This window comes from Sciurus vulgaris (genome assembly GCF_902686455.1).
Source record: "Sciurus vulgaris genome assembly, chromosome: 6".
NCBI classification, from domain to species: Eukaryota; Metazoa; Chordata; class Mammalia; order Rodentia; family Sciuridae; genus Sciurus; species Sciurus vulgaris.
In genome coordinates this window covers 132,373,292-132,395,231 of record NC_136466.1, presented here as the reverse complement: position 1 = coordinate 132,395,231, position 21,940 = coordinate 132,373,292, and positions in this window count along the sequence as shown.

Sequence of the window (21,940 nt, the reverse complement as noted above, 5' to 3'; positions counted from 1 at the left end):
TTGTTCCAAATTTTAGTAATTTGAGTTTTCTCCTTCTTTCTCTTTGTTAGTGTGGCTAAGGGTTTATCAATCTTGTTTATTTTTTCAAAGAACCAACTATTTATTTTGTTAATTTTTCCAATTGTTTCTTTTGATTCAATTTCATTGATTTCGGCTCTCGTTTTAACTATTTCCTGTCTTCTACTACTTTTGGTGTTGGTCTGCTCTTCTTTTTCTAGGGCTTTTAGCTGTAGTGTTAAGTCATTTATTTGTCAATTTCTACTTTTTTTGTTGAATGCGCCCCATGAAATAAATCTTCCTCTAAGTACTGCTTTCATAGTGTCCCACAGATTTTGATATGATGTGTCTTTGTTCTCGTTTACTTCTAAGAATTTTTTTATTTCCTTCCTGATGTCTTCTGTTATCCCTTCATCATATAATAGTGTATTATTTAATCTCCAGGTATTGGAGAAGTTTCTGTTTTTTATTCTGTCATTTATTTCTAATTTCAATCCATTATGATCTGATAGAATACAAGGTAGTATCTCTATCTTCTTGTATTTGCTGATAGTAGTTTTGTGGCATAAAATATGGTCTATTTTAGAGTATGATCCATGTGCTGCTGAGAAGAAAATGTATTTGTTCTTTGTTGGATGGTATATTCTATATATGTCCATTAAGTCTAAATTGTTGATTGTGTTATTGAGGTCTATATTTTCCTTATTCAATTTTTGTTGGAAGATCTATCCAGTGGTGAGAGAGGTGTGTTAAAATTGCCTAGTATTATTGTGTTGTTGTCTATTTGATTTCTGGAATTAAGAAGGATTTGTTTGACATACATAGATGAGCCAATGTTCAGGGCATAGATATTTATGATTGTTATGTCTTGCTGATTTATGCTTCCCTTAAGCAGTATGTAATGTCCTTCTTTTCCCTTTGTCTAATTTTGGCTTGAAGTCCACATTATCTGAAATGAGGATGGATACTCCAGCTTTTTTTCTGTGTCCTTGTGCATGGTATGTTTTTTACCATCCTTTCACCTTTAGTCTATGGGTATCTCTTTCTATGAGATGAGTCTCTTGCAGGCAGCATATTGTTGGATTTGTCTTTTTAATCCAATGTGCCAGTCTATGTCTTTTGATTGATGAGTTCAGGCCATTAACATTCAGGGTTATTATTGTGATATGATTTGTATTTCTAATCATTTGACTCATTTTTTTTTTTTTACATGATTTGGTTTCCCCTTTATTTGGCTATTCCTTTAGGCTAGTTCCTCCTGTTGCTGATTTGCATCATTGTTTTTTCATCTCTTCCTCATGGAATATTTTGCTGAGAATGTTCTGTAATGCTGGCTTTCTTTTTGTAAATTCCTTTAGCTTTTGTTTATCATTGAAGGATCTTATTTCGTCGTCAAATCTGAAAGTAAGTTTTGCTGGGTATAGGATATAGGATTCTTGGTTGGCAACCATGTTCTTTCAGAGCTTGAAATACATTGTTCCAGGCCCTTCTAGCTTTTAGAGTCTGGGTTGAGAAGTCAGCTGTTATCCATATTGGTCTTGCTCTGTATGTAATCTGATGCTTTCCTCTCGTGGCCTTCAAAATCCTATCTTGATTTTGAATGTTAGGCATTTTCATTATAATGTGCCTTGGTGTGGGTCTGTTGTAATTTTGTATATTTGGAGTCCTATAAGCCTCTTGTACTTGGTTTTCCATTTCATTCTTCAGATTTGGGAAATTTTCTGATATTATTTCATCAAATAGATTGTTCATTCCTTTGGTTTGTTTCTCTAAGCCTTCCTCAATCCCAATAATTCTTAAATTTGGCCTTTTCATGATATCCCATAATTCTTGTAGATTCTGTTCATGATTTCTTACCATCTTCTCTGTTTGGTCAACTTTGTTTTCAAGATTAAATATTTTTTCTTCAATGTCTGTGGTTCTGTCTTCCAGGTGTTCTATCCTATTGGTTATGCTTTCTATGGAGTTTTTAACTTGGTTTATTGTTTCCTTCATTTCAAGGATTTCTGTTTGTTTGTTTGTTTTTTCAGTATCTCTAACTCTTTATTGAAATGATCTCTTGCTTCCCGAATTTGCTTTTTTAACTGTTGATTGGTGCGATCATTTATTGCCTGCATTTGCTCTTTCATCTCCTCCTTCAATGCCTGCATTTGCTCTTTCATCTTCTTGTTTGCTTTCCTGATTGTTTTAATTATGTACATTCTGAACTCCCTTTCTGACATTTCTTCTGCTGTGCTGTCATTGGGTTTTATTGGTATAGTATCTAGGTTTGTTTGGGACATTTTCTTCCCTTGTTTTCTCATATTGGTCAGATATCAGTGGGACTCTGAGATGTTGCAGGTTTCCTCTATTGGCTTATAGTGTCACTGTAGATTTCCAGTATATCACCTCCCAGCCTTCAGTAGCCTGAAGTCTTGGAGGAACTTAATAATGCAGTGCTTCCAAAGAAAGCTGCCCCTAGACCGCTACTGGTTCCAGGGCTTGGAGCTGGCTCTGTGCGGAAAAACTCTCACTGCGCTGTCTGCTCCAAGAAGCTGGCTGTGGAAGGAGCCTGCCGCCGGAGGGAGCACGGCTGCCTGGAGAAGTCTTTAGCTGCCCTGCCCTGGTCCCCTAGGCTGCCTGCGGGCCAGAGCTCACCGCTGGCTCTGGGACTTGGAGCTGGCTCTGTGCAGAAAGGCTCTCACTGGGGGGCCTGCTCCGAGAAGCTGGCTCTGGAAGGAGCCCACTGCCAGAGGGAGCAGGGAGGCCTGGGGAAGACTCTAGCTGCCCTGCCCTGCTCTGAGAAGCCGCCCCTGTCCAGACCTGCCGCCTGGGCCAAGCTTCACCTGGTGGGGGAGACTCACCCCGTGGCTCTAGTCCGAGTCTCTCAATGCCTCCCCTTCTTTAATCCTGGGTTCTGGAGCAACAGGAGATGCAGTTACCCTCTATTCCACCATCTTGGATCACCCCGTGGAATGTATAGAAATTTTTTGATAAATGAAACAACTGAATGTCCATGTGCAAATATAAATAAATAAAAAACAAAGACCTATACCTTACACACTAGTACACAACATAAATCTGAAAAGATCACAGACCTAATGCAAAATCAAAACATATAAAACTTCTAAGAGAAAATGCAAGAGGAAATCTGTGTAAACTTGGGTCTGGTGATGAGTTCGGGGATATCACCAAAAGTATAATTCATGAAAAAATAGATACATTGGGATGCAAACCAGAAAACAGTTAAGAAAGACAAAGGATAAAAATGATGAGAAAGTGAGCTAACACATCAGCTTCCACAGCGAGACTAAATAGAATGCTGGCTCAGTCATCTTCCACACAGTGAGCTCCCTAGGTCTTATAAATGAGGTCTTACTGGGTGAGAAACTGATGACACAGATGAGGCAGCCTAAGATCAGCAGCCTCAAAAGCCCCTGTTATTCCCAGGGCTAGGAAGGTAGAGTGTCACTGAGGTCAGAAGTCTGGGTTGTGTTGTGTCTTAGTCAGTTTGATCTGCTGTTACAAAACATCACACACTGGGTGGCTTTTAAAAACAAGAAAATAATTTACTATAGTTCTAGGGACTGGGAAGTCCAATATCAGGGTTTCTGCATGGTCAGATTCTGGTGAGTGTCCTCTTCCTGGTTTGCAGAAATTCTTTTTTCCAGTTGCAAATTCATGTGCGAAAGAGAGAAAGAAAAAGACGGAGAGGCTTTCCTGACTCTTATGAGGGTACTAATCTCTTCATAAGGGCTCCATTCTCATGATCTAATTACCTCCCCAAGTTCTCACCCCACATACCATCACATTGGGGATTAGGGTTTCAAAATATGAGTTTTGAAGACACACACACTCGTTTGGTCCATAACAAGATGGAAAGCTGAACAAGCAGGGAGGAGGAACTATCTGGCACTAGAACCATGATAGAACTCAATAACTGCATAGAGGCTCTGCTTAGGCAGAGGGAGACAGCAAAAAAAAAAAAAAAAAAAAAAAAACAGCTTGGTAACTCTAGGCCTTCCACCAGTACTTCCCCATGGCCAGCACAACCTGGAAACCTACACGCAGCCCTAGAGGAAGCATTTCTCTGTGATGAGGATGGGGTGTTAAGGCAGGAAGGATGAGAAAGGAAGTAGTCTGAGAATAAAGAGCTAAATATGAAGCACAGATGAGAATTGAAAAAAGGGAAGCCACACATAAATAAGTCCCTTTCAGATTGGAATCTCTATATGCTACAAAAATTTTGATAGGGACATTGCTACAATCATGTCACTGACCCAAGTACCTAGGAGGTGGAATTAAATAAGGAGTGCATGATTTAAGAGATGAGTCTTTTTATTCTCATTTTATTACAAAATAATGGTCCTGAGATTTTAACAGTAAGAAGCAAAAATTTTTGAGAATTAGTAAGAACCATGCAACTGATTAAATAAAAGCAGACTGGAAATAAACACAATTTTAATATGCTGAGCTTTTGAATTTACTGCAAAAATGTATCTACTGGGAAAACAACTTCGCTATCAATTAATCATCAATGGGCTTTAAACTAAAATCATTTCTAAGTAAAAATCATTTCAAATCAAATTCAGATTTTTTGTTTTGTTTTGTTTTTTCTCTCTTTTAGATTTTTGGTTTGACTTTGTTTTGTTTTGTTATGTTATGTTTTTATTATTTTTTTATTTTTTATGGACTGCATTTTGATTCATTGTACACAAATGGAGTAAATCATTTCTATGGTTGTATACGATGTAGATTCATACCATTTGTGTAATCATACATGTTCATAGGGTAATGATGTCTGTCTCATTCCACAATTTTTCATACCCCCATTTCCTGCTACATAAAGTTCCTATATTCTTCTCTCACTCCCCACCCCCCCACCCCACCCCCATTATATATCATGATCCACTTATCAGGGAAAACATTTGGTCTTTGGTTTTTTGGGATTGGCTTATTTCACTTAGCATGATATTCTCCAACTCCATCCATTTACCTGCAAATGCCATAATATTATTATTCTTTACGGCTGAATAGTGAATATGTACCACAGTTTCTTTATCCATTCCTCTGCTGAAGGGCATCTAGGTTGTTTCCACAATCTAGCTATTGTGAATTGAGCTGCTATAAACATTGATGTGGCTGCATTACTGTAATATGCTGATTTTAAGTCCTTTGGGTATAAACCAAGGAGTGGGATAACTGGGTCAAAAGGTAGGTCCATTCCAAGTTTTCTGAGATTTCTCCATACTGCTTTCCAGGTGGCTGCACCAATTTGCAATTCCACCAGCAATGTAAAAGTGTGCCTTTTTCCCCACATCCGTGCCAACATCTATTATTGTTTGTGTTCTTGATAATAGCCATTCTAATTGGAGTAAGATGAAATCTTAGAGTTGTTTTAATTTGCATTTCTCTAATTACTAGAGATGTTGAACACTTTTTCATATATTTATTAATCACCTGTATGTCTTCTTCTGTAAAGTGTCTGTCCAGTTCCTTGGTCCATTTATTGATTGGGTTCTTTGTATTTTTGGCATTAAGTTTTGTATTGTTTTGTTTTGTTCTGTTTGTTTTGTTTGGCAGTGCCAGGCTCCATCCCAGGGTCTCACACATAACCAAACTGAGTTTCTAAAAATTAAACCTCATCTTGAAAACAATATCCATTAACTTAAACATTAATGCTAAATGTTCAGGAAAAAAAAAAAAAAAAAACTTCATCTGATCTACTATTTAGTAGAAATAGAAGCCAGGTGCCAAGGTGATGGCCCTTACTGTCACATTGGCTGTGTAAACTTTGGCAAGTGAGTTACCAGTGCATGATTCACCCCCGCCTTTTAGAACATAGAAATAAATATTCCTGCCCAACCAATAACATAATTGTGTTAGGATTCAAAATAATTAGATGCTTAAAGTATATAATATGTTGAAGTATTGTAAAATTTTAAATGGTTAAATCATACAATGACAGCAATACTCCCAAATAAAAGTTGTTTAACCAACTTCTACAGTAATGTAGTGAATATCCACTATTTACTTGGCAGGTAGTTTTTAAAAGGAGTGGTTATATGAATTAAGTAGAAGTGAAAAGAAAAAGCTTTAAAAAAGAGATTTCCTAGAATATCACAGCCATTCAAATTTCCTAGAAAATTTGTTGCTTATGTCCATTCTATTTGTCTGGCAAAGTTAAAAATATCAGCTTTATAATAACAAAACAATTGATTTTGCTTATTGAAGCTCTTTTAAAGTAAACAAGCACAATTTTTTGAAGTTTTATAAATATTATCAACCACTGAAAACTAGGGAAACCAAGACAAGGACATAGTTAAATTGGAGAGACTCTTTCAATACTGAGTAATGGTTAAATATATTAACATTATATTATAAATGAAATAAGAACAATTTTATGTCCTTCTGACAATATTACTTTATTTTAACCTAAAGCAATAATTAAAAGAATAGATTTTCCAACAGATAGATAAATAAACAGATCAATAATATCTGGAGGAACAAAACCAAGTAGACAGTTTTAGTAAACGGTGTAGATGCAAAAACTTAACAGTCAAGGAACACCAAAACCCCATTACCACCAGAGGTGTACAAAAATAGGTGGGCTTATAAGCCCTATGCTAAGACTCCAGAAACAGATAAATTTTGATGAATTAAATCATATTATATGAAATGCCAATATTAGTCAAAGAGACTGGTCTTATCCCTTGTAGTAAATATGTACTATCCTTTTTCTGAAATTCATATTAGTTGATATTTATCTTTCATGTGCATTCTATCTTATTATATAGCACTGTTTTTTCAAGTTATTTAACAATAAAGCTGTTTAATGGATTTTTTAATGTTTTTCTTTTTTCTTTTTCCCATATTACCATATTAAGCAAGGTATTCTCTGGAAAAATACTTGGGGAATTTTTTTTTTTTAATAACAACTGGTGTTTTCATCTAATGGTTACCTTGAGAATACATTGTTGGAAATGTGCCATGCCTTGCTCACCAGGGCATATACAGTGTGCCCAACACAGTGCCATGATTACAACAAATAGCCAAAACACCTATCAGTGAAATTTACTCCTTATTTAATGAATTTAGTAGACGTGGTATTTTAAGATGTGACAATTTAAAGTCTAGAAAGACTAAGAATTTCTAAAACATATCATGCAAGAATTGAAATTTCAATGTGAAATATATTGGTTAAACTTACAGGCTTAAGAATTACAAGATATTGTAGAAATGGTGTAGTCTAAAGCCATCATTAGTTAAACATACACAATAAAATATTACTTTTCATTTGAGTCTCATTTAAATTTAAGATTGGTTATGAAATAGGATGTAAATTTATTGATAATGCTGCATAAATTTTAGAGATTTATATTTTACTTTAGTTTAAGAAGATTGAGTGTGAAATAAAAATGTTTTAAAAATATTCAGCATCAAGAATTGTGAAGTTTCAGAGCTGAGTACAGGGGCTTACCCTTGTAATCCCAGCAGCTCAGGAAGCTAAGGCAGGAGGACCAAAAGCTCCAGGCCAGTCTCAGAACTCCTGAGGCCCTGTCTCAAAAACCATGAAGGACTGGGGAAGTCACTCAGTGGTAGAGTGCCCTGGGTTCAATCTTAGTACCAAAAAAAGGAAAAAGAATTGTGACATTTCAACACTTTCTCTAATATGGCTAAAATTAAAAGAATTGAAAATATCAATTATTAATGATAACATCACACCCGAAATGCTCATGCATTGGTGTTAGAATATAAAATAATGCTGTCACTTCAGGAAGCTGTATTGATATCTAAGAAATATAAGCATGATATATATCTTAAAAATTCCACTTAGAATATATGTCCAATGAAACATGCGTCTACCAAATAATGTCCACAATTTATAAAAATCAAAGCTAAAATAATCAAAACATCCACACACAAAAAATACATCATTGTTTATTATCTGTATAAGGAATTCTAAGCAATAAAGAGAAAGAACGAACTGCTGTTATATGTAATGAAATTGAGAGATTTCAGACACAATGTCGTGGTTCAACTACTAGCAGACTAGCCCTCCCGATGTAGACCACATTGCTATCATTTAGATTCTAAATGTCTCCCGTGTGTTGAAGGCTTGTGTCCCAGAGTAGCACTCATTGGAGATAATGGAAGCTTTAATGGCCTAGTGCGAGGTCATGGGGCATGCCCTTAAAGGGGATAGTAGGACCCCAACTCCTTCCAGTGGGTGAGTCATTTTGCACTGCCACATGCACACTATCTTGCCACAGGCCCAAAAGCAATGGCACCAACTGATCAGGCTCTGGAACCTAGAAAAGTGTGAGCCAACGTGAACCATTTTTGTCAGTAGAAGCTGGTTATCTGAGGTATCTGTTTTAGTGATGGAAAGGTGACCGACACATTGCTACAACTCAATATATCTGACATATTTTTCTTTTAGATGTTGGACCACAGACAACAAAAGGTTATGAGTCATGAAAAAAAAGAACAAATGAGTTGAACCCCAAATTGCACCATGACTAATCCATTCTGTATGGATTCAATGCATGGACAGTGCATAACTGTGATCTCACTGAGCTTAGACAACAGAAACTGGAATTGGGGGTTAATGAGGCGTTTGTAATCTGCTAGGCAGGACACCAGAAAGAAAAGATCTGCAAGAGAGAGTACTAGGGGGTCTAAGTTAGGTGATCATATGGTTTGTCATCTAAACTAGAATCCTGGGAAGTGAAGCAACACACTATCAATAATTAGGCCAGGATTACACATATAAATTAGACCTGCCTTTGGCAAGCAGATATAATCAACCGTCTCCCTCCTGCTGCTACAAGGTATTTCTGTAGAAGATTGGTCTGAACAGTTTCTTGGAACACAGCGACTACCTCTGCTGTGAGCTGGTCATAGGCCAACCCCACAGCATCCACAGTGGTCTCTCCTCCACGCTCTGTCTAGTTCAAGTGCACATGTACAGTCACGTCTTTCAAATCCCCTGAAGGGCTAAGAAGTCTCACGTGAACAAACTTCTACCATTAGTCACACACTTCAAATATGCTCCAATAACCCTTTCGGGCAGTAGTGATGGTTGCACAATTCTGTGAATACATAAAAACTCTTAATTGTACACTATAAAAGGGTGAATTTCATGGAACATGAATTATATATCGATAAAACTGATTCTTAAAATATTGTGCTGGGGATAAAATAACAGTCCAGAGCTGGGGACGTGGCTCAGTGGGACAGTGGAGCCTGCTATGAGTACAGTCCTGGGTTCAATTGCCAGTACCACACACACACACACACACACACACACACACACTCACACACTAATCCAAATGTTTTACCAGGTAATTTTAGTTTGAGAGCTAATCCCCACCCATGTCATGCTTCTGTAATTTTGGATCTCAGCAAGTAAATATTGGGGAATCAGAATTTCTTTCCCATGAGGTCAGTCCTAGGCTCCTTATGCAAATTGATTTAGATACAGTTTCTGTGAATCAAAGGGTATGAAACAGTGGTTTTTAGAACTCAGTACTTAGGTTAGGTAGGAGACAGGACATGGAGAAAGGCTAGGATCCTCAGCTCCACAGGGCCCACAGCCTCACCCAGCACCACCTGAAACTCCTTCCTGTGAGGGTCAACTGGACCAACCTGTAGTTAAAGAAAGGAAGCTAGATGATTGCAAGGTGAGTTCAAGACCATGAAGGGAAAATCCCCAATCCTGGGCTTGTACATCAGTCCCAAGAACTGACCTAAAGTTAATTTGTTGCTAGTTAACAGATCATTAGCATTACGGTTTGCTCCCTCTCTGCATCTTACAGGAGAAAGAAACTTAAGCATGGGCAGTAGAAAAGATATTATGTCAATCAAGGTTCAATGAACCCTAAATCTACCCAGAAGAGAAGTGGGGGAACCAGCACAGCTTCGTAAAAGCAAGCCGCACCATGCAGGACGCAGCCTGAGCTACTTCACAGCTTGGCCACTCTGCTCCCTTGCAGTGTTTTCTTTTGTTTTTAATAAACTTCTGCCTTGCCTGCCATCCACTCTCATCTCCCTCAGTTCTTCACTCAGGACACCAAGAACCTGGAACCTGGACCCCCTAGGAACCCCTGCCCTTGTGCCAGGAACATTTATTTATTAGAAATATCTGGAGGAATAAAAGATCATTTACATGACTGCACCACCAAAGTCTCTGATCTGGGTGGGATCTCAGAATTTGCAATGCTAACCAGTAGCCAAGTAATGCTGATAACTGCTAGTTCAGAGACATCGCTTTGAGAACACCATGCTAAGCCCTCAAGTCCAAAAAAGCCAGTAAGGGCACTTTTACTTTCCCACCAGGTGTCTATTTGCCTTACATTTGCAAAACAAAGAGCCGCTCAAGTGATTCCTCTCAGTTAAAAAAAAACAAAAACAAACATACAAACAAACAATGGTGTTTCTAAGTTACAACTTTCAAATCGAACCTGCAAAGGAAGGAAAATACATTTCAGTTGAAGAATGAGAAATTTAACTTTGTGGAAACATTAACACATCTGAGAGGAGATTGAAGTTGAAGGTTTGTGGGCTAAGGTAGAAGAGAGCGGGAAATAGTTAATAATTCAATTTTTCAATGTGAGTTTCTTTTTAACAGTGTTTCAGTGGAAGACAACTAAGAACAAAATACAGAGTTCACAGGCAGCTCCAGAGGCAGGGGCAAGAAGAGTGCAGGAAGGAGGCAGGAAGGTGAGGAATTGAGAGATGAAAGCAGGGCTGATGTGATAGGAAAGCAGGCAAAGCCATGTTAACCAGGCAGGCAACATCATAATAGGCAGGAGGAAAACAGGGTCTGAAAAGGAAGTTGTGGATTTTTAAAAGATAAAACAACGTACTTTAGAAGCCAACAGCAATCTTGATAAGGACATGAGGCAGAGTTTAAAAATTATTTGCTCATTCTGCTCAGTTAGAAATACATGTTACATCTCAACAAAATACCATACAAATAAAACATGAAAATGAAAGTTTGGGTTTTTTTTTTTTTTTAAAGAAATGCACTTTTCTATTTTCTACTACATTTGGTCAATAATTGATTCACAATATGCGACTTTTTAAAAATTATTTATTTATTTTAATTAAAAATCATAAATTTACACAGGGCAATGTTGTTTGATTCATTCTGTTATTTTTTCCCTTCCCCCCCCACCCCTCCCACCCCTCTTTTCCCTCTATACAGTCCTTCCTTCCTCCATTCTTACCACCCTCCTTATCCCTAACCCTAAACCTAACCCTAACCCTAACACTAACCCCTCATACCCCCCCCTTATATGTCCTCATCCGCTTATCAGCGAGATCATCCATGTCCTTTAGTTTTTTGAGATTGGCTTATCTTATTATTATTATTATTATTTTAAAAAAAAAAACTCTGGTCTAGAGCCAAAGAAATAGCTCATTGTGGAGAGCACTCACCTACCATGCACAAGGGCTGTGGTTCGAATCCCGGGCGCCTCAGATGAGGGAAAAAACACTGGTCTAGATTAACCTATTTGTTTCAATGAACAGAATAGAATGTAGAGGTGCGTGACAACAACAAACCCCAGGCTCACAAGAAGGGTATGTGACTCCTAGTCCATCATAAGGCCAATGCAAGGATCCTGGGGAAGGCGTCTGCCATAGCCTTGAGCTTATAAAACACCTCAAGCTTAATTGATTTTCATATTTTAGCCTTTTAATGCCTATAATTAATTGTGACACTGTACATGAACATTTATATTTTTGTCCCCATCTACTGCAAAAATAAGACCATTCAAAATATAGTTTATAACCACACAATTTTAATTCGAGGGGCCATTAATTTTGTTTATTTGTTTAGTAGAGTTTTCTGAACTGTAGCTCTGGACTTCCTAGCTGATAGGCTTGCTTAACCTCTGGGAGTCCAGATCCTCCACTATATTACAACTGTCTTCAGGTGCCTGGCAAGAAGAATGATAGGATAGAAATGCAGGAATCCAAGAGGACTGATTCAAAAATAATTTGTGCAATTTTTAGCTGTGACATGTCTTTTCTCTGTGAGTTTCTGAATTCCTCGTCTAAAATCTAAATAATACTTCCAACTATATACTTTATCGAAATGAAGTGCTGTAAATATAGTGCTGTTGATACTGCCTGTTATTGGTGACAAGTTCTGCTTCCTCAAATGTTGAAGTTTAAACATTAGAGAAGCAGTGATCCAGATTAGATGGAGTGATCCAGGCAGGTAGCAGCCCAGGGGGCATTAATCAGCAATTCCCTGCCTGCAGCCTTGTGGGAGAGGTAGTATAGGCAGGTAACCCTGGTGATCAAAGGGCTCTGGAGACACTGACAGTTCACTCTTCTAGGGGTGGTCTCCAACTTCCCGGATCCAAACTGGCCTCCATTTCCTCCATTCGACCGGATCACCTATTTTAACTGTCTATCTTCAATTCTGGCTTCATTGTGTAAACATGAATTTATTTCTTCCCCTACCAAGACAAGGCAGCTCAGTGTCTGGCATAAAGTGGCACTCAATAAATATTGCTGCCTACACCAATTACCACTTCCCTCCCAGCTGCTCCCATCCCAAGGAGTCAGTTCTGCTCTAAATTCACTCTTCCGTATGCCTCTACTTGCTCTCTCCTGTGCCAAAAACAAGCACAAATGATTAGTGTGTTCAGTGAGGAACAAAGAATCAGATTTTCTTTGTATAGCATGATCCTTTAGGAGACTTGACATTGGAAAGGCAGTAAACAGAGGATCTGGACTAGCTGAAAAGGATTTTTCAACATAGTGAAGCCAGAATTGGGGACAGCAGTTAGTGTAGAAATAGGGAATTGGGTCAAATCGAGGAAATGGAGGCCATGAAAACCATCTGCATCTGGAAGTTGGAGACTACCCTTGGGAGAATGGAATGTCAAATGTCTCGCCATTGATTACCAAATTTACCTGCCCTTATCAAGGACTACAGGCAGGGAGCTGCTAATTAATACCCCTGGCCCTTACCTGCCTGAATCACTTTGGCCCTCCCCCTGCCATCTGCTCACCCTTTTTGGATGTCACCGGCAACTCCTGGGCCTAGTCAGGCAGGCAGGAAGGAGAGATAAGGGGGGAGAGGACTGGAGAACAAAGGAGAATTTAACCTATAAAAGATGGAGGGTGCGCTCACTTCTAGGGATTCTAGAACATCAGCCATGGCCCCTTCTCCCTCCCGAGAGAAGTCCATATTATTACCTTTAAATAAAACCTGCTTAATACGCTTGCCTCGGCGTACTTCTCTAATGTTCAAACTTCAATATTTGATGAGGCAGAACTCGTTACCGGTCACAGCAGTAACTGGAATTATAGGAATGTGTCTTTGAAAGGACTTGGTTTCAATCTCCCTTTAGATATACAGCGCTTAACAATACTTTACATTTTATATCTGTCTGTTTATCTGATCCTTTCTATCCCACCTTTTGAGGGGGGGCCTGTGTTTTGTCTTTTTTTTTTCCCTCCATCTTAAATGTCTCCCATAGCACTACCCTGATTGTCTTCATACAGACAGCTATTAATTGTGTGTGTTGAATCAGTAAGACTGGGTTTTATTTAGATTCAAGGCTAAGAATATTATGTAATGATTTTCCTTCTGGAACCCAGACTGTTCCTAGACTGAGAGCAATGAGTAGCCCATCCTCACTGAGGAATGAATAAACAGCTCTTCATTCTGTAAAAGCATCCAAGGAAATGCTCCCTATGAGATACTCTCAGTAGAGGTTTGGGCAAACAGACTAAAAATAAAATCAGTGCTACCGTCCTTCTATCCCAAACGTTTCAAACCTGTGCTTTGATTTGAAATAGATGGATTTGCTTTGAGTACAATACTCCTGACAACTAAAAAAATAAAACAAAACTCTTTTCTGATGTTTCAGAATACTCATGGCTCATGATTCAGGAAATGGCATGAAGAAATATCACCTGTTTAAAGAGCTTCCAAAATAAAATTGATGATGCTGTTTAGGGTGATTCATGTGAATATTTTTAAGGGGAACAATCTAGACTTTCCTGTTCATTCCTTCTAACAGATCAGATGTAAAAAAATTCTAACTTCCTAGAAATAAGTTTATGATATTTATTGATATATATCAGAACCTGTTTGTAGTTGACTGCACTTGCAGATAGCCTTATCTGATTTCTTGTAATCGTTCAGGGAAATACAACTGTTTTATTTCCACTTTATAAATCAGGAAAGGTGATTGTCCCAAAGTCTTCAGCACAAGGTGAGTGTTTCCACACTGAGCTGTTTTAGTTATGAAACATGGAGATTCACTACAGATCTTTCATACTGTTGTTCTGATTTCCTTTCATTCTATATCAGTGTCTGAGGAAAACATTGCTAATGAGGTACTTTCCTCTAGCAGGGTTACCATGTGATGGCAATTTCCACCTTGAATCAGAGCTGTAGAAAAAAATAACAAAGGAAGAATTGCAAAGAGCATCTGCTGATGATAGCAAAGGCTGTAGAGTGGCTGGAGTGGAAAATTCTGGGAACAAGCCTCCCTTAAAAGCTACACAGCACTTTATGCGTAGATATCTTAGCAATTTTTCTCCAATCATCGGTGGGTGGCAATGATCGAGAATGTGAACTGCAGTAAGCAATTTTAGCTGAGCAAATGGTAGAAAATGACCTGAGAGTTTGCATGTGCTGCCACAATTTATATACAAACTAGAATTTTTATGGCACAGCATTAAATAAGAATGACTTAGTTAGATAATGTGTATAAGCAGTGACCTTCCAGTGTGCTCGTGTCTTCAGAATCACAGAGGAGGCCTTCATAACTACCAAGATTAATTCATGTCATTCTCTCCTAATAGGGCTGCTTTCAAGCACTCTTCCACTGCTGCAGTGAGTGCCAATGTAGCTGTATTGCTTTGCTTTAATTAAGTTTTTTCAATTATAATCTAAATCCTACATGCCTCATGCCAATTTTCATAACTATCATCTTTAATCTGACATTTCAGAAAACAGAACTTCAAATATCAAATATGCATTTCATACTTCTCTTCTTAAAAAAAAATTCAAGCTGTGCCAATATTGGGTTTCCAGATTATTTATTTTATCAAAAATTTAGTGATAAGTTTGTATTTTTAAAAAAATTTCTAAAGTCATTTTGGGAAAATTTGGGAAATTTTTAACTATGAACCATGTGTTACATAATATTGGGAAGTTGTGTTAATTTTATTAGATGTAATTTTGTTACTGTGATTTGTAGGAAAAATGTCTTTATTTTTAATAAATAATTATTGAAGTATTTATGGGTATTTGATTTGATATTTGCAACACTTTGTTAATGAATCCAATCAAAAACATATATCTAGATAGATACAATATCTATTTGTATATCATTCCATCTATATACCATATGTTTGATATGTGTTATTGTTTAGGGCCATCTTGGATAAGATGGCGCCTGGCAGTGAGCCAAAGGGCGCTGGCTGTAAATAAGGAAGTACCTAAAAGGCTGGTGTGCTGTTACTAGTTCCTCGGAGACTTATGACATGTTAACACCAGGCTCAAGGATTGGCTATCTAATATCATGCCACGCAGGGACAGCTCATGATTTATATAGTGTTATGCTGGCATTCCTCTGCATGCTCTCCTGTGTGAGACAAAGCTTTGCTATAATTGGCTGATAAGCTAGGAGCGGGGCAGAGGAGAGGAAAGGAGGGAGAGTGAAAGAAGAAGGCAGGGGACAGAGAAACAGGGAGGACGCAATAAATCTCGTGGAACTAAAGATTAGTGGTGTCCCCTTTCTCCGTGCCGGTTCCGCTGGACGGAACATGTTATATCTGTGTATAAATTTTTGATATGTATCGTATCTATCTACATATGCTAAACCATGAGGGAATGCTATATCATGATAGTTAATAAAATGATTTAAGCAGATATAAAATTACTGCACGTAGGTGAGGAATTTACATGCTAATTATATGATTCTGCATGTTTTCTATGTATTTGCATATTTTCAAATGAAAATATTTGAGAAAAATTAATCCTGTACTACATGCTAAGGTCAAAGGCACTAAAGGTACAAAATGATTTAAAAAAAGTCTCCAATTTCATGCCTTACTAATCTAATTAAAGGTCTATATATATATATATATACACATATATAAATATGATTTGTAATAAATATAATACTAATATAAGGAGCAAGATTTTTTTTTTTTTGAGGGTCAAGATCTTGATGGCACAGAAGAGGAAGGGACTAATTCTTTTTTGTAGTTGTGGATGAACGGCATACCTTGATTTTATCTGTGTATTTTTGTGTGGTGTTAGGGATGGAACCCTGCCTCACAAGTGCTAGGCATGGAACCCTGCCTCACAAGTGCTAGGCAAGTGCACTGCCAGGGAGCCACAGTCCCAGCAGATACATTTTTATTGAATGATCTAAATCTAACCAGTTTGACCCAGGAAAGTATGAAGTTATCAGACCAATAAAGACTAAACAATAAAAATCATCAATGATAGAATTTGATAGATGGCTATGTATATGGCCTGAAAACATAGGGATAAAAACTAGACCAGAGAACATGCTAATTTAAGGATGATTATGTGTGTTGTAAAAGTTGATTAACTTTAAAGAATACTTCATTTATGTGTTCATCTACCATAAACACCAAAACTTACGTTCAAAAATAACTGTCTACTCAGCATGTAATCAAACAATTCTCCCTAATTGCTAAAACCACTTGTTTCTGGACATCAGTGAAGGCAAGACCCCAGAAAAATGATTATGCAAGGCAGGAAGAAGTTATGTTATGTTCAGTAGGCAACTTGCATTTTTTTTCGTGTTTGATAATTCTTTTAGTTTTTCAATTTTTTAATTTGTTCTTTTCAGATATACATAACAGTACACTGTATTTTGACATATTATACATAGATGGATTATAACTTCCCAAACTTTCAGTTGTACATGATGTAGAGTTACACTGGTCATGTATTAATATATGAACCTAGGAAAGTTATATCCAATTCATTCTACAGTCTTTCTTTTTCCTATGTCCCCCTTCCCTTTATTCCCTTTTGTCTAATCCAAATAAATTTTATTCTTCCCTCCCCACCCCCTTATTGTGAATTAGCATCCAATATCAGAGGAAATATTCAGGCTTTGGTTTTGGGTACTGGCTTAATTTACTTAGCATGATAGTTCCAGGTCCATCTATTTACCTGCAAATGCCATAATTTCATTCTTCATTATGGCTCAGTAATATTCCATTGTGTATATATAACACATTTTCTTTATCCATTCATCGGTTGAAGGGCACCTAGGTTGGTTCCATAGCTTAGCTATTGTGAATTGAGCTGCTATAAACATTGATGTGGCTATGTCACTATAGTATGCTGATTTTAAGTCCTCTGGGTATATGCTGAGGAGTGGGATAACTGGGTCAAGTGGTGGGTTCCATTCCAAGTTTTCTATGTAATCTCTATACTGCTTTCCAGAATGGTTGCACCAATTTGCAGTCCCAGCACCTTGCATTTTTAAATTCCTCCTATTTTATTAAGGTAACTGTACCTCTACTGTTGTCTGCTTTTAAGCCTTTTACTTGTTAAAATTTGGTCAATGAATGAGTAGCTTGGTTTCATCCCCAGATTCAATTCCCTAATCTTTTTCTTCAACTTCACCTTTACAGATCCCTAAAGTACATTTTAAGGAGTTTTTCAATTCGTTTTTATGCTGTATACATAACATTATCTTCTTAATAGCATTAGATGTCCAAGCTTCACTTCTCAGACTCCAACCCCTTTCTGGGTATAATGCCATAGTATTTAATTTTTTTCTCTAACATTTGGTTATGGTCCAGTATTGAAGAAAAATAGTTCTGAATCCATGGGTCTACTTAGGAGATAGAGTTGAGAAATTTTAGGAATCAAGAAAACTTTATGGTAAATAATACCATGGTCCTTAGTAAGCACATTTACACTAAATCCTCAGGAAGAACCAGAACATCTGCTAGGCTTTTTCCAACTTGAATTTCCAGGCTACCAATTAGAAATGGAAAATTACTTAAGTTATGCCTATATCCTATAGTAACTATTCAAACTCTAAGTTTCTCCTAGAGTCCTTCATTATACCTCCAAAGGAGAACACAGAAAATGTTCACATTATCAAAGAAGAAACAGAGAGCTTGATAGCTACTTAAAACAAGAATGTGGTGTGAACAAAACAAATACCTGGACTACTGTGTTTTCAATCAAGAAGCACCTGGGATAACCCTCGCACACTTCTCCATGGAGTGCATGGCACAGAAAATTTAATACAGCCCTCAGAGCCTGGAGGCATAGCCCAAAAGTGTCATCTAAATTTTGAAATATTTAAAGTATCAGTATAATCTTTTTAAATTCTGGCAAAATTTGCATTCTATTTCTCTTTATATCAGTGTTTCTCTTGATTTATAAATGGCTTCAGCTACCTAAAGTTTAAATTACTAGTGCTTTTCATAAATCCTTGAACGAAATCAATATTCTCAAAGATAGTATCACACTTATTTCTGGCTTTGTGTACCTAAATATGCCTCTTCATGGCCCTACAGATATTGAAAAGTACCCAGCTGGAGAAGTGTGAGCTCCCCACAATCTGAAGTTTTCGGTGTGAAGAGTACTCTCCTGGGGATAAAGTTGAGACTTCAGAAACTCCAGAGATGGAGGTCTGCCTGTTTTTCAGTTAGTGAATGATGTTGATGTTCTCGATTTTTTCATTACTTGAGAAAACAGGTGATACAGGTACTACTGAGTCATACCTAGAGATCAGAGAAGAAAAAGTACTTCCCTAGGTCAACAGCCATTGAACTGAAATTGATTGCCATAATTTCCCCAGCAAAAAACACTGGGGTTTAGGTCCTGTGGCAGTGAGACAACATGTAGTGGAAAACTATAATGGGAAATCTGAAAGGGAACTTTGACTGGGGAAGAACAACCTACCTAGTAGGGAAAGGGACATGAGGTAAGGAGACTGTGCTGGGCTTGTAGAGACCAGTCACTCAGCTCCTGCTCAACTATGGGTCTCTGTCTAGCTACTATTCCCTCAGGGAGGCCTCTATTGGCTCCCTGGCATTGACTGTGTTATCTCATTTATAAAGCCTCACAGGCTCTTTTTAAATTTTATTTATATTCTCAACTTTGTTGTATGAACATTTAGTTCAAGGAGTGTATCTCTCTTATTATCAGTACCTTAAACATAGTGGGTTCTCACTAAATACTTATTGGTTACAAAATTAAGTAATAATCACTTTTCTACTAGAAAGCAAAGGTGCATCATTAATAATATGAGTGGTAATAATACATACTTTCATGTCTATCTGTCTCTCTCTCTTTTTTTTTTTTTCTCTCTCTCTCATTCTCCCTGTTAATATTGTCATTAATACATTTCCTCTATGGGAAACTTTAAAATTTTTCTTACTGATTTATCTTCCAAAGAGAAAGCAATCGGATATACCTTTCCATTCCTAGATTCATTTATGTTTGGCCAGAAAAGTCAATCAATCATTAAACCTAATTATCATACTACTCTCAGCAGCTGTGGGCACTGCTGAAGTGTCCTTCCTTCATGTTAATATTATCATTTTAGTGGAGATCATTGAACAAACAGCCTAATATCTGGAAGATTAATTTAAATACAGGTCACCATTCACTTGGCTAGATTACAATAAATTGGACAGGTACATGATCAAGAGGAGAATGTCTTATTCACTGGGTTCTTCTTCAAAGCATGCATGCAACTCTTTTTAAAAGAGAAACAACCTCAAGTACACAAGAAACAGCAGGTCCTCTTTGATGAATTATGACTAGTTGATTATTTTCCCAAATAATTGCAAACATAGATATAAAATATTAATCAGCTTCAGTCTTTCTTTATCATGCAGGACAGATGAACTTCAGGCACAAACGTTAATATTCATGATTCAGGTCATTTGGAGAAGTATATTCTGGATCTTGGCATAAATTGGTCGGAGTTCAGAACAAATGTGATTTGAGAATATAAAGGAAAATTATGTCACTGGTTAAGTCAGCCAAGACAGGTGGTCTGCACACTGCACCCTAATTTCTGTACTGTCTTCACATCTGTCAAGTAAAATCAATGGCTCATTTGAAACAATGAATGACTGTTGTTTGATGGTGTAAACAAATTACTTTGCAAGGTCACTGCATGTGAACAGCACATACTTCATTAACTTCAGGCTGAGATAGTCAATAGGGAAATAATGAGTCTAAATCTGACAATCCCCCAAGAAATGACAAAACTCTTATTTTTTAATTCAACTACCATAATACTTCACAGGTATAAATACAACTATTTGTCTTCATAGAGTTCATGTATTACTGTGAAGGTAAAAACACAGACTATGCAACCTCATAATTTCAGAGCAAAGTGCATTTGTACGCAACCAAAATAAACATAAAAATATAATGAACTTTTAATGATTACACAATATCCACGCATGGAGTTAAGTGTTTTTACAAGTACTATATAATTTAATTCTCAAAACCATAAGAAAGGTAATATCATTACATCCATTTTGTGGATGAAAGAACCAAGGATCAGTGAGATAAACATCTTGCCCAAGTTCACCCTGCTAGGAGGTGGCTAAGATGGAATTCAAACCCAGGTTGTCTAACACAATGTTCATAGTATTGGTCACAATAATAGTCCACTAACGTGCATGGGAGGACAGGGTTTGATAGAAACAGAAACCAACAAAGATGGAGGCTGAGACAGAGAAAGAAACACAGAGAAAAGCAGAGATTGTACCTGTATGGAAGGGTTAGTTTTTCTTTCATGTAACTAATGGCTTATTGAGGAAGGCAGATTTTGACAGAGGCAATGCCCTCCAGTTATATTTTGTTGAAGAGTTCAGTGACCAAACAAACCTGAATGACTCAATGGTTTGAGTTCACCATTTTAACTGGTGGGTCAAATTGCATTATAACACAGCAGGTTGTATTAGGTCATCTTTATTACCTTGCTTATTAATGTGATGGGTATCATATGACATACTGCCTGAAAAGGTCACAGAAATAGATTAGTATAAGAACTTTAAGGAAAGTAAGTTGAAGAAGCTATGAAAAATATAGCAAATCCATACTGACATTCTATATATAATGACATTTTTTGTAACAACTTCTACAAGTTCTTTCCATGATGTGAAAATTCCTTATTAACCCAGTATATCTGATTGCCAAAGCACATTACAATTTAGCACAAAACTTATTGCACTTCAATTTTAGTAATATGTAGCATTATTTTTCTCTGCATTCAATTGGAAATAGGTTAGTACTGGATAACAAAAGAGAATAAAAATGCTAACATCCGATAAGACAGGTTTAAACCCTGATAGCACATTGTGTTCTGGGTGTGTAATCTTGCAGAATAGTATTGTTTAAATTCTCTAAGCTTTCATTCTTCTCTCTGAGATAATAGGACTCCATTGTATATGGCTCATAAGTAAAGAAAAATTACAGAAAACAGGAAAATAACCTATGACAGTACTATGTAAATACCAGTTCCTGTAGCTGTGATTAAATATAATAGTATTTTCCAAATCCAACTAGGATGCTGCTAGAGTGCTCCACCCTGCCTCTCCCTTGGTTGCACTTGTAAATCTTGGACATAATGCACAGAGCAGCTAGCTATTCAAGGACTCTGAGAAAGTAAGTAGTAATTCAGGAAGACCTGAATTAAAAGTATAAGAACAAATGATAAAGTTAGCATTTTTATTTCCTTTCAGGATTTCCCAACTTGATATCAAAAAGGTCTCAAATCTGCAAAGGAGGAATAAAAAACATAGACTTTGAAAATTAAATTCTTATGTAGATCTCGCCCAGGTCTCAGATTGACCACTAGGTGTTATATATATTGGGAAGATCCAAATGGTACTGAAAAGGTTTTGAAAACAAAACTGTTAGCATAACCGCAACCAACAGAAGGCAAGATGG